Source organism: Alligator mississippiensis, chromosome 6 (genome assembly GCF_030867095.1).
Source record: "Alligator mississippiensis isolate rAllMis1 chromosome 6, rAllMis1, whole genome shotgun sequence".
Lineage (NCBI taxonomy): Eukaryota > Metazoa > Chordata > Crocodylia > Alligatoridae > Alligator > Alligator mississippiensis.
In genome coordinates this window covers 66,065,970-66,080,246 of record NC_081829.1, presented here as the reverse complement: position 1 = coordinate 66,080,246, position 14,277 = coordinate 66,065,970, and the positions used below count along the sequence as shown (strand labels likewise).

Genomic DNA, 14,277 nt, shown 5'->3' with positions numbered 1-14,277 from the left:
AGATTTGGTGAGATTGTTCACATGACCAGAATATGGTCGTGGAAGGGAATAGGTTGCTCAGGAAGCATAGGCAGGGGGGGGAAAGGAGGTGATGTTGACCTACCTACATATACCTACAGTGTTGACCTGCAATGTACATTTGCTCTGAGGTGCAACGTAAAGTAGAAGATAGGCCTGTTGAAAGCCTTTAAGTAAAGGTCAGAGGGGAAAGCAGCAGAAGGCATGTGGAGGAGGAGGAAGTGGACAGACCAGGAGGAGGTGGACAAAGCCTTCTTTAAACAATGGATGGAAGCTTCCAGGTTGCAGGACTTGTTCCAGTAATTAAATGTCCCCCAGGAGGAGCATCTGCTGGGAGGGAAACACAGAAGTGCACAAGCAGTCCAGCAAATTGCTGCAGTGTGATGGAAATAACTTTTTGGTACACAAGCCAACTAAGCGGGGAGCTCTTCTTGATTTACTGCTCACAAACAAGGAAGAATTGGTTGAGAATGTGAAGGTGGAAGGTAACTAGGGTGGCTGACCACAAAATGATAGTATTTAAGATAATAAGGGGAGGAAGTTAGAAGAGCAGCAGAATACAGATACTGGATTTCAGGAAAGCAGACTTCAGCAAAGTCAGGGAACGGTTACAGTAGACCAGGGGTCAGCAACCCCTGGCACACATGCTGAGCAATACTACTGCCAGCCCGGGCTCTAAGCAGCTGCTGCCAGGCACAGAGCCCAGGCTGCTCCCAGGTAGCTGGGAGGCTGCAAGCCCTGCTGCAAGCAGACTGGGCTCCATGGGCCGGCTGCAGCCGGGAGGCTTCAAACTGCTGCTCCGGGCTCCGGCATGTCGGCACTCTGGCACCTTCCAAGGTAGACATTGTGCTTTTTTCGGCACTCTGGCCAAAAAACGTTGCCTACCCCTGCAGTAGACCATAAGCTGAATATGAAGCAACAATGTGTTCTTGTTGCAAGAACGTACAACAGAATACTGGGATGTATTAAAAGGAAAATCAAAAGAAGCGATTCTTCCATTCTGTTGAATACTAGTAAGGCCTTACCTGGAGTACTGTATCCAGTTTTGGTCCCTGCACTTCAGGAAAGAACTGAACAGATTAGAAAGTCCAGGGGAGAGCAGCAAAAATGACTAAAGCTCTAGGAAACGTGACTTACAGAGACTGCCTGAAAGAACCAGGATTTAGTTTGGAGAAGAGAAGACTGAAGGGGCATTCAAACACTCTTCAAATACCTATAAAGGATGGATGGAGATAGACTATTCTCTGTGGCTGTAGGCAACAGGACTAGGAGCAATGGATTTAAACTGCAGGAGAGGAAATGCAGTGGATATTAGCAAGAACTTCCCTCACTATCAAGGTAGTTAAGCATTGGAACAGGCTACCTAGGGAGGCTGTGGAATTTCCATCCTTGGAAGTTTTTAAGAGCAAGTTAGACAGACATTTGACTGGGCTGGTTTAGTAAGGAACAACACAGCCCAGAGCAAGGGGTTGGACTAGGTGACTGTCTGAGGTCCTTCTATCCTTACTTTTCTATAATTCTACAAATAGTGCAGTCTGGGCATCAATTCTAGCCCCACTAGGAGAGTTTCAAGCAGATGGAGCACCACATGAATAAGTCTACCCTCTGCCCCTAATGCTGTTTATGCAGTTTTTCCACTGACCTGTAATGCAAGATGCACAAACAAATAACACTCCCCTCCTAACAGGGCAGCAAAGCAAGGGGGAGGGGTGGGGGGCAGACCTGGGGCACCAGCCCTGGACCATGACCCTGAGAGGTAGGGTAGGAAGTACAAAAAAAAAAAAAAACCAGCAGCAGTTGCACTGCTGGGATTGCCGTCGCCATGCCAGTGGCAGCATAGCCACTGACACTGCTCAATGGCCCAGTTACAGTTCTGGTAGTGCAAGTAAAAAGTCCCTCCCTGTCAAGTAGAGAAAGCTGGATATTTAGGCTGGTGTTTACAGCACTGGATTGAAACAGAGAGGCCAAAATCTAGTGCCAAAATCATTAGGCCGAAATCTGCCTTCAGATGTACACATGCAGTCCCTTCTCCCCACCCCAGCTCTGAACAGGGAGTTGCATATTATCTAACTGCATCATGGAATCCTAATAAGATATTTGAATAAACAAAACAGTGTTACAGATTTGAGTTAAAGTCAGAAAAAACAACTGAGCCATTCTTCAAGCTGAAGTTCTGGAATCAACTTTAAACCAAGGAAGTTAAGTAAAATTCATATGGTACTCTACCACCTCAACAATCAGTAGCCGAGCTGAGAAACACTGACTATATTCATTCCTACAATAATCTTTGGTGTAATTCACCTGCGAGTAATTTGGCCAAATGGGTTTTACTTCAATAAAATAATCAATGGAAGGTTTGGCTAATTAGGGATAACCAAACTGGGGTTCATGAGCACTTTTATACCAAAGGTTAAAAAAGAAAGGGGCATGGGGGAGGGATTAGGAACAGCCTTGCCATCCTTGATCATTTGTTCCAATGACTTTTTATTCTAGGATTAGAACCACGTAACACCTTTTTGTTAATTTTCCTGCATGCACTAGCAAGTTAAAAGCCACAGTTCAATTGTGTTGGTTTTACAGTGATACATTTCAAAACAAAACATGAGAAAAGTCCTTGCATTTTGAAAAAAAAAAACCCACTTCTATTGAATCATAGATGTGTTTGCATGGCTTTTATCAAATCTTAAAACTTTTCCCCCCTTGCCTTCATTCAGCTCTGAACTCAGATCATGATTTCTTTTCAAACTTCTATTCATTTCTTCTCACTTTCAAGTGTATTTAAAATTATAACAAAAGGCATGGTTTTCTTAGGCTGATATATTTTGTTGGACTAACAGCATAGTTGGGATAGGGTTAGACAAGCTCTATGCAAGACATTCTTCATTGGGTCACCTAAAGAGGTTGTGTTTAGTAAAAAGTTAATTTTAAGAATACTATAAGTACCTTGCTCTCACTAGTTTGGTATTCAACACCTGTTAGAAATGGGAACTGCCTACAAGAAAAAATAATGCATTAGTGCATCTACATCTACATAATTATACCAGTGCAAATCTTTCATGCAGATATGCTGTCTCAGCATCAAGCAATATATATTCTGAGGCAGTTTATTTTTGTAGAATAGCAACTTAAAAAATCAATTTGTTTACACCTGTTAACCTGCTTAAAGTAGAATGGCCCCTAATGCCCTGTACGTCAGATTAAAAGTTACCCCAAAAGTACACCATGTGTCTTAGTATGTATCGCAAAAAAACCTAGTGCATGCTCCTGGAATTAGACCTCTTTGTGCCTCTGGCTAATAAATATTGACAATTTAAAAGTCTCTATATGGGAATTAAATAGTTTTTTCCTTTTTTTTTCCCTCTTTAAAAGATCTTATTAAACTATCTGAAAAATGCAACACTGAAATGAGACAAGAAATGCCATCAGAAGAAGTATTAGCCTTAATATAAACCTATTCAAATGAAGGGTGTTGTCGTGTTTGCAACACTTTGAATTAAATACAAGGTCACCTACAATTAGATTTTTACATGATCAGTGAATGTAGCTGTTGAATTTCTTGTACATGCATTAATTAGTCAAGGTTAGGCTGCTAAAGGAAACATACAGCTTTGGAGACCTTATTTTAAATCCTAAAACATCCAAATATTTTAAAATGTATACATTGCAAATGCAGTTTCTGTGGCTTTGTTTCTCTTTTGGTTTTTTTACAATTATTTACTAGATAAATATGCTAAATGTATCCTCCAGCATCCATAACATGGATGTTATGTAAGAAATAGTTCATTTCAACATGTTTCCCATTTGTGACCTCCGTGGGCAAATCTAGAATTTGGAAAGTGGGGGAAGAGGTGTGCAGATGATGAGGTGCATCATCTCATAAAACACAACACATTTTTCTCCAGTTAACTAGAAGCTTTACTTGCATGCTAGGGGCCTAGGGCTGTATTATCCAATTTAACATTAAAGCAAAAGCAAAAACAAATATAACAATTGAAATGACTTTAAAAAAAGCTGCAGGGCTGTGTGAAATAACAGCTTCCTTACCAGGAACAGCTAACAGACAGCAGAATTTCAGGAAAAAGAAAGCATCATTGGTGGAACATCCAGACCATTAAAAAGGAAGAGCGTGTAGTTAACACCTGTGGAATTAAAAGTTTAGGAAGAGCAGGTAGACTATAACGAGCCATTAATTCAATGGACTCCCTCAGCACTGCCTGACTAGAAATGCTGCTGTCACTGCCAGGAAGTCTGTTTTAAATTTCCGATGGACCAGGAATCAAAGGGAGGTAGGTACAAGTGTACCACTGTACCTCCCCAACCTGGATGTGTACCTGGTGACCTCTATTCAACACATCTGCACAGCTAGTTCCCTCCAAGAAACTCCTCTGACTTTTAACAAGATTTCATATTTGTACAGGTGTCTCTGCCTAGCACCTTACAGCCTAAACCTCCTGAAACAAAGTTTCACGACATCAGAGTTAACTGCACTCTCATGCATCAGCAGATGCATGACAAATAGATCCAAGGAGGAGATACTTCCTCTCTACGCAGCGTTGGTCAGACCACAATTGGAGTACTGCATCCAGTTTTGGGTGCTGTACTTCAAGAAGGATGTTGATAGTCTCGAGAGGGTCCAGAGGAGGGCCACTTGTATGGTTAGGGGCTTACAGGACAAGCCCTATGAGGAGAGACTGAGGGACCTGGATCTTTTCAGCCTCCACAAGAGAAGGCTGAGAGGGGATCTTGTGGCCGCATACAAATTCATTAGGGAGGCACAGCAAGGAATCAGAGATTCTCTGCTCACCAGGGCACCTCTTGTGCTAACAAGGAACAATGGTCACAAACTGACTGAGGGCAAATTTAGGCTAGACATCAGGAAAAACTTCTTCATGGTAAGAGTGGCCAAAATTTGGAATGGGCTTCCAGGGGAGCTGTTGCTCTCCCCTGCCTTGGGGGTCTTTAAGAGGAGGCTGGACAGGCATCTGGCTGGGGTCATCTGACCCCAGCACTCTTTCCTGCCTAGACAGGGGGTCGAACTCAATCTGTTGAGGTCCCTTCTGACCCTAGCATCTATGAATCTATTAATCATATTGTCCCTTTTAAACTTTTCAAACACTATCCAAAACAAACAAAAAAAAACCCCAACACACAAAGTCTTTTGGCTTTCCTATTCCCATTAGAAGCTCCTCCAGAACCTCACTGCTCTGAGGTTTCTATCCCAAAATTATCATCTTTTAGTTTGAGTACAAGGCAGCCCCTGTCCCAACACATAGCTCCAACAGCCAGGAGGTGCAGGACTTCTCCAGCTTGGCTCCTGTGACCAGAAGGGGCAGGGCTACTCCAGATGCAGTGAAGAATCCAGATGCACTGGGATGTTGTAATGATTCCCCCAAAGTCAGTGTCCCAGGTTGCTGCCCCTCTGCCCCCCCCCCCCCCCCCCCCCCCAGTTACACTGCTGCCCATATGTTTTTACAGACAGCAACCCTATCCCTTCTCAGATCTTGTATTGGTAGACTGAACAAGCCCAGACATTTTAGTATATTCCTCTAATCAGTCTACTAGCTTCTGCATTCATTCCAGTTGTGAACATGAGCCAGACTTGTACACTGTATTCTTGAGGTGTTTTCTCTACTGCCTTGTACAATGGCATTAATACTTATTGTTAATGGAAATATCTTGCCTGATATATTCTAGAATAATGTCTGCCTTTTCCACCACACCACATAAGAGTCATAGGCACCTTGAGACAGACTAATACACCAAAGGACTTTTTTCCCCTCTCTCTCCCAAATGGTAAGTCATCCCACTTACAGAAAAAAATTATTGTCATTACTTTCTAATTGTATTTTGGCCCATCAAATTTTAATCCCATGTCTGTTTCTCCAACCTGTCATCCAGTTCTTTCTGTATAATATTCCAGTCATCTTTTGTATTCATGTCACACAACTTTGCATTTGCAGCAAGTATCTTTAGTTCATTCCTTGCTTAAAGAATATTAGGGCGCAGATTCTCTTGGAGGTTATACACCTAACCTCTGCAGTCTGGGACATGATGCAATGAACAAATTTGCTTCTCTACAAGCTATTGTAGTATACAAGTACCTTCCATTAGGTGACATGATTAATGTTTCATGCATACTTTTGTCCTTTCTTACATGGAAAAATTATTTAAATGCTGTGCACTGGAATTTATATTTGGTTATATTGACCTGCAGTACAACTAAATATACCAAATAACCAAGGCTCCAGAGCAGTACCACAATGATCAATAATGAAACAATACCTTTGCTTGAGTGAGCAGGAAAGCATATGCAACTAGCAACTCAATTGTTCTGCAGCAAACATGGGAACCTGACATAGATTCATAGATGTTAGGGTTGGAAGGGACCTCAATAGATCATCGAGTCCAACCCCCTGCATAGGCAGGAAAGAGTGCTGGGTCTAGATGACCCCAGCTAGATGCATATCCAACCTCCTCTTGAAGACCCCCAGGGTAGGGGAGAGCACCACCTCCCTTGGGAGCCCGTTCCAGACCTTGGCCACTCGAACTGTGAAGTTCTTCCTAATGTCCAGTCTAAATCTGCTCTCTGCTAGCTTCTGGCCATTATTTCTTGTAACCCCAGGGGTGCCTTGGTGAATAAAACCTCACCAATTCCCTTCTGTGCCCCCGTGATGAACTTGACATGGAAAGTGTCTTGCTTTGCTCTCCAAGCACTCCAAGAGTATGTGCCATGTAGCTGGTAAATCAAGTGGCTATTTACAGACAACAGTAGGTTAGGTGGATTCATCAGACAGGAAGCATATATAATACCAATAGCCAATTCAGTAGCCAAGCCTCTCAGTTATCAGTGCTAATCAGGAATATCTTCACTGAAGTGCGTATAATAAGTGTGAGCAGAACCACACCGCTTTTTTGTCTTCACGGCAAGAGTTACAATGGCTCAGTTGTAGTCACTGGAATTTTATATTCTATTCTCACTCTCATAACTAAATTATGTGTTGTATTTTCTATCAACCAGTGACTAATGTTACATATATTTATTGAAGCTAGAGATTAATGCAATCCAAAACATCTTCAGATAATTTATTGTCCAGATAATGGATGCTATGGGCCTGATTCTGATGCCACACCAGTATACTGGTGCAACTCTGCTAGTCACAGTGGAGTTACTGCTCATTTACATTGGCATGAAGTCAAAAGCAGCTTATGTGACTGAGCACAGATCTACTAAAGTAAAAAAAAAAAAAAAAAAAAGTTATGGCAAGTTACACCAGCAGCAACTCTAGCCCAGTTTCTCAATGGTGAGTAAAGTGATTGTTGTAAAATTCAGTGTGAAAGAAAAAGAAAGGATATTCCCCAAAGATGTTGTAATGGGAGGATCTGAATGAACCATAACAAGAAATAACAGTGCATTCTTATGACTGTTATCCTGGAATTGTTTTTATAGTCAGAGTCAGAAATGTAAGGCTGGAAGGGATCTCCAGAGGTCATCTAGTCCAGGGGTTCCCAACCTTTTTAGATCGCAGGCCAGCAAACTGCAGACCAGAAGTGACCACGGACCACCAAACTGAGGACCGGCAAACTGCAGTGCGCAAGTGACCGGCATACTGTGGAGCAGCAGCCAACCCTTTTTTATACCCAGGATAAAAAAAAAGAATTGACTGCCGGTCCACAGTATGCTGGTCACTTCCAGACTTCTGGTCTGGCAGCCAACCCTTCACGGCCTGGTACCAGGCTGCGGCCTGGGAGTAGGGAACCTCCGATCTAGTCCCGAGACAGGAGCATCACTATCCAAACCATCCCATACAAACTCTAATCTAAACTCTACATAAGACTACCACCAATCTTGACACAACAAAGACCTAACACCCTAACCTGCCACAGGTAAAGCAATGGAAGCACAGCAGTCAATGTCCTGTGCTTCTATAAAATGTTGTCAATATACACTCATAGGATTCATAGATGTTAGGATCAGAAGGGACCTCAATAGATCATCGAGTCCGACCCCCTGCATAGGCAGGAAAGAGTGTTGGGTCTAGATGACCCCAGATAGATGCATATCCAACCTCCTCTTGAAGACCCCCAGGGTAGGGGAGAGCACCACCTCCCTTGGGAGCCTGTTCCAGACCTTGGCCACTCGAACTGTGAAGAAGTTCTTCCTAATGTCCAGTCTAAATCTGCTCTCTGCTAGCTTGTGGCCATTATTTCTTGTAACACTCAAGAGGTGCCAGATAAAAGGCCATATCACCCATTACAAAGGAAGGCAAAAACCACCACAGGACATACCAATCTGACCATGAGGTAAAATTATTTCCTGACCCCATATATGGGATCAGTCTGATCCTGAGCAGTCTGATCCTAGCCAGGAACTTCTGGCTTGTTCCTAGCAGGAGAATTGGCACACCTCAGCTGAAGTCCCCCAGCCATAGCTGTAGCCAATACCCAATGCCTGGGGAGGCTTAAAAGCACCATGACACAAAGTCATAAGACTGCATCAAATTAGAAATGATAAGAAATGTCTGGTGAATATTCAAAAGCAGAATTTTGCTCCCAAGAAAAGAAACGAAGTGAAAGAAACAAACAGATTCATATTATTTGAAATAAAGTATTGCTATAAGGAACTTGACCCTGAGATGTGCAGAATGCATGTAGCTTTCTGGTATAACATGACATTGTGGATCCCAGTCAGCTTCCTCAGAAGCTGTGCATGAAAATCAAAGATACCAGAACTAAATGTCCATAGCACCCGGCAAAATAAATAAATGAGCATGACCATCGAGAGAGAGAGGTAGTTAGATGTTAGACTCTAAGGCACCTGCCTTCTTCATGACTTCAGGCTAAACTCATTCAGAAAGGCCTGAGCTTTTGTCAGGGAATATTGGCCTTATGACTATGAAGTTATGTACTTCTAACAAGTTAGTCTTGAAGGGAATTTATAGATGACACGGGGGTTTAATTTTCCCTAAATTGAAATGGTGTTGTTTTGTTTTTTTTAAACCACCACTTCAATTTAGGGTAAAGTAAACCCTTGTGTCATGTACACCCATGTTGGAACCCAATCCTTGCCTGCCTCTCCAGCCGCAGGGCAGGGAGAGCAAGCTGCTGGCGGGCAGACAAATCCCTGACCAGCAGGGGAGCAGCTGGTGCTTCCTTCTGTGTCAGTGGCACTCCCACCCCCCCCCCCCCTCCCTGCCCAGGCAGCACCCACCCACAGGCACCCAGGTTGGCCAGTCTTGGGGAGCACCGCAGCCATGGAGGGAAGCACCGGGCCCCTGCACAATTCAGGCAGGCAGACTTGGGGGGAGGGAGGTGGGGGGGGAAGGGAAGGGAATCAGGCTCACTGCTTGCCCCTGCCCTTCTGCAGAGTCTGCCTTCCCAGGCTCCCTATACAGTCTGCCTGCACAGCCCCTGAGCTGCATGGGGCCTGGTGCTTCCCTCCACGGCCATAGCATAGGAAACAAAGACTCCTCAGAGGCGTTTTAATTTGCAGTGTCCCAAAGTCATTTAAGGCGCATTATGCCGCCAAATGTGCTACAGCAGCTGGAATTAATGCTCAATACTCTGCTAAATGTTCAAACAATAATGCCATTAAAGCAGTGCAAAAGGCATTTAGCCCACTTTAAACCTGGTAAAAAGTGTAGTGTACAAACAGCCTGAGGTGCCACCCATTACAGAAAAGGAAACCATAAGTTCCAGTAACATATATCACAACTCCATAAGGATTTCAAAAGGGAATATGATGGAGAAAGATGGCTTGTACATTTCAAAGTTATGCCAGCAGCAGATAAAGCTTTTGATTTGTTTTGCCAGGTTGCATATAATGCTGGTTTATTGAAGTGGTGTCCGCTGTACACATTATTTGATTTTGCAAGCAGTAATAATTAGACAAAGTATACTTAGAAAAGCCTTTGAATATGGGCCAGCTGTGATTTATGCCAAACTCCTCATGTACTACTTGTAATCCTTCAATATACACTATTACAAAGAAAAGTAAATATATATCTTTGTAAACCAAAAATGAAAAGAATGGAAACATTGCGTTTCACAAGACAAACTTACATCTGTACTTCGCCTCTACTATACTTCCCTTTCCCATTGGCTCTCTCCTAGGAGATAATGCATCTGCCCTCTGCTTATTGTAACGGGTTCTTGTAATAGGGTATAGAAACCCAACTTCAGGAGAAAAGGGGTTAATGGCAGTGCAGCAATAGGTCAGATGATTGAATTGCTAAATATACCTGCAAAAAGCTGGATTTCCTTTTAAAAATGACAGGAAAAGCTCAAAGGGAAAGAAGTCTTGAGAGACATCAGCAGAGCTACCTCTTAGGAAAGAGGGCAAAGCCTCAGGGTGGGTATTCTGAAAGAAGCAGCTAAAAGAGACTAGATGGGACTAGAAATTCAAACTAATGGTGGGCAGAAGTTGTTTAAATTAGGTCTGTTTGAGTGTGCAGTGGGATTCTGCCCAGAAGTCTTCCACTTGTATTGCTCTAAAAAGAGTGGAGTTGAGGAGGAGTCTAGTAAGAAAAAATAATATAGTATTGGGGAGCAATATTATTTTTGAGGACCTTGGTCACTTGTTTGGGAGGGGATTTTAAGGAAGATGAAATCCCATAAGGGATGGCTATTGAGTATATATACTTACTGCACTGTAGCACATTTCACATCAGAATTAATGCAGGTGTACACACTACATGCAGGTTGCAAATCTGTTTTCACTTGCCCCCAACTTTGATACTAGGTCTTTAGTTGAAGTTTTTACAGCTCAGCCTCTGTGCAAAAATATTAAATCCTTAAAAAAAAAAAAGAAAGGAAAAAGAAACGGCTTTCTTGGAACATAATAAGACAAGTGGGAAAACTTTCCCACTTAAAGTTGGGATTCATTTTGAAAGAATTATTCACTACACTTTGAATGCTGAATTAATACACTTCATTGCATGTCTCTTGGCATGCAACAGTCTTCATTGAGGTAAAATGCATGGGAATGTCCTGGTGTGACTTGGTTTTGTCTAAAATAACTTAGGACATCTGACAAACACATACCAAGGGTCCAGGTAAACACGTCTTGCACAAGGTTTGTGTGTGTGTTTGTTTAGACAAACTCATGAAATAAACTGCCAGAGAAAGCTGCATTGTACATGTCAGACTAACCTAGCTGCATACTGAGAGCTTTGGGCAAGTGAACATGGGTTCTAGGGTCACCTTGCAAACATTTGTGCAAAGAGACTTTTGTTCCTAAGAATAATCTTGGAAAAAGAAAGTTTCATTACTACTATTAGGACTATTTTCACACAAATACTGGCATCCAGAAGGCTTGCACAAACATCTTGAAACTTCATTGTGGGTCTGAAGCTATGTATGCAGGAAGCAGAAACCCATGCGACCTAGGTAGATAACAAATGCAATAGTTCTGGAAAATAATTTTCTGACAACTGAGAGATTATTGTATGTTTTCATAAGCCATTTCTTAAATACTTTCAGGCAATGAAGAAACTTTGTTTTTAAGAAGTCTGTAAAACAAGTAGTGCACAGACAGAAAAAGAAACCTATTAAATATTTTATTCAGTTCAGATAGTTCAAAGGTCTACTTACAACCCAAAATTCTATGTTTCATCCTGAAATTAACTCATAAGCTTATTATGTCACAATATTTTGCTTCAAGAGGTCAAACACTGAACCCAGATGCACACCCCACCCATTCACTCTCACTCCACACATGCACCATATCCTAGAAATGAGGTAACAGCAACTGCAGAGCAGCCCTGTGCTGTCACCTAAGAGCTGTTCAGGCTTTCTGACCTTGGGTGTGCTTACTGGAATGGGTTCATGGTTGCTCTAAGGCAGACTTTGATGCATGCAGAGTGGGAGCATGGTGATGCTCCAATGCACAGCCCTGGAACAAACAAACCCAAATAACAGCCCTCTGACTTGACTGCAGGACCAACCAGAGAAAAGGCCATTGGGGAATAATTCCTTTGATCATTGACAAAATAAGGTATCGAAGTCCACAGACATGAGTAGATTTAAAATACCACCACTGTGCAACAGAAACTGTTCCCAATATAAAAGTTTCTTACTAAAGGAATGTATTTGACATTTACTTTCACTTTTGCACAGTATAAAAGGAGTCATTTTCTGCAAGAAAAAATATATTTTAGCTTAAATTTACAGCTGCAGCTGATAGAGGTGGAGGCAAAGGTGGATTTAGGCCAGAGGTGAGCAAAATACAGCCTACAGGTCAGATTCAGCCTGCCAAAGGATTTTATCCAGGCCACGGCAGGTCCTTTGGCTTTGCCCAAGCCATGGTGCATACAGCCAGTCCCACCACCCCTGGGCATACAGAAGAGCTGTGGTGGCACAGCAGCCAGACTTCACATCCCAGCAGCTCTGGCAGCAGTGGCCCATTCTGACTGCCACTGCCAGACAGCCCCACTGCCTGAGCACCCTGCCTGTCTACCTTGCACCCCCTGCCAGTGATGCCAGATGGAGCAGGCCAGCAGGGTCTCTATGGAGATTGGCCAGGGACCCACACAGGCGGGGTGCGCTCGGCCAGGCGGATGGGATGGACCAGGGCAGCTGGCAGCCCCATCCTATCCACCCAGCAGAGCACACCCTGCCTGTAGGGGTCCCAGGCTGGTTTTCATGGAGACACTAGGGCCAGGATCGCTGGGTGGTGACAGTGTGGGGCCAGGTCCCAGGACAGAGCCACTTTGGGACTTTTCGTGAGCTGCTGCGGGGCCAGAGGTGTGTTGACCTGGCCTGGGGGTGCAGAATGGGGGGTGAGGGAAGGGGGAGGTTGCTGACCCAGCCTACAACAGTTTACCAAAACTCCTTAAGTGGCCGTCCAGCAAATAATTGCTCACCCCGAGTTCAGGCCATCTTTGTGTCTCCATTATCCTCGTAGAAAGTTTCTGTACTGCAACCAGTTGCTTTTGATCAGAGGGCCAGTTAAATGTAGAAATGTACTGGTCACTGCCCCTTTTCAGAGCCACAGAGAAAGACAACAAGGAGCTGCTAAGGTGGATTTAGGCCATCAAATAATTCCACTGCAGGTAGGGAAAAGTCCAGCAAGTCAGATCCACCAGTTCCTGGCTTCCAGATACAAAAAGGTTCAGAAATTACATAAAATATTTCTAACTCATGAAGCTATCTTTTTAAAGTAAATCCTTTGAAATTCTAGCCCTTTTGGTTTTTTTCTACTTAAGCTTCAGGCATTACAGAACCGAATCTACTGCATATATGCTTTCTGTAACATTCACAAAGCAAACACAAACTTAAATTCCAAAGATTTAAATCCACTGACCTTGTTGAAATGACTAGTACTACTGAATTCACTGGGGACAGTCGTAAGGAAGGGCTGCAGAATCTGAAATCACAATGTCAAAGTGGTCTTCAGTACAATTTGTTGCCTTTCCCCCATATGGCAAAACATGGAAGGGCAAGTAAAAACTGGAACCAGGGACAAAACTCACATCATCCATGATTGTTTGGTACATGTAAATAATCAGAACTTAATTGTTCCAAACAGATTGTGCATTATCATTATTATGAATTCAGACTGCTTTATGGTTACTCTGTTAGTTGGAACATATTTTTAGTCTTAATTTCAAAACCTGTCAGAATTAGTTTTGCTAAAGCTAACAGAACGATGCAGGTCAGATCAATTATTATTAAAAAAAAAAAAACCAATTAAGACAGAGCCATATGTAGCACTATAAAAAGAATGCAGCTACACATATGGCAGATGAAGTGACAGTACTTAACTGCATGAACATCCATGACAATGTCCTTTAGTCCTTCATCTCTTTCCATGCAGGTTACATTGAATGGAAGAAAAAATGTACCTCCACTTGTGTTCTTTAGACATCTATAATACTTTTCAAGTGCTTTTCCTGACTATGTAAATGATCTTCTGACAAACTTTCAGCATGAGTTTAAATTACTTTAACAAGCTCTAACATGGATAGTCTCATTGCTCAAAGAACACGTTTTTATCCAGAGAAAATTTCCATTAGTTAAACCCTATTTGCCAACACATGTTGCTGTAAACAAACTTTTACAATTTCAGCAAATAGCCGTTTGGTTTGTTTATACATCTGTATTTCTGAAATACTAAAATTAGAAGGAAAAATCATAAACAGATCTTCAAAAAGTTACAAACACAGGCATCTTAAAGTGACACAAGTTGAATCATTTAATACTCACAAAAATAGTCTCTTTTAAAAAGTATATCCAGCCATTTTCTTTTAAATTCCATTTTCA

At 42.5% G+C, this 14,277-nt stretch overlaps 1 long non-coding RNA gene across 1 annotated transcript in view; it reads right to left on the bottom strand.

Moving 5' to 3' along the window:
• Window positions 1–13,387, bottom strand: part of LOC109282396 (uncharacterized) — a 170,751-nt gene extending 157,364 nt beyond the window's left edge. The window contains exon 1 of the long non-coding RNA XR_009463066.1: window positions 13,319–13,387. This is a non-coding gene — a long non-coding RNA (uncharacterized LOC109282396). The remainder of the gene's footprint in view (window positions 1–13,318) is intronic.
• Between the last annotated feature and the right edge of the window lie 890 nt (window positions 13,388–14,277).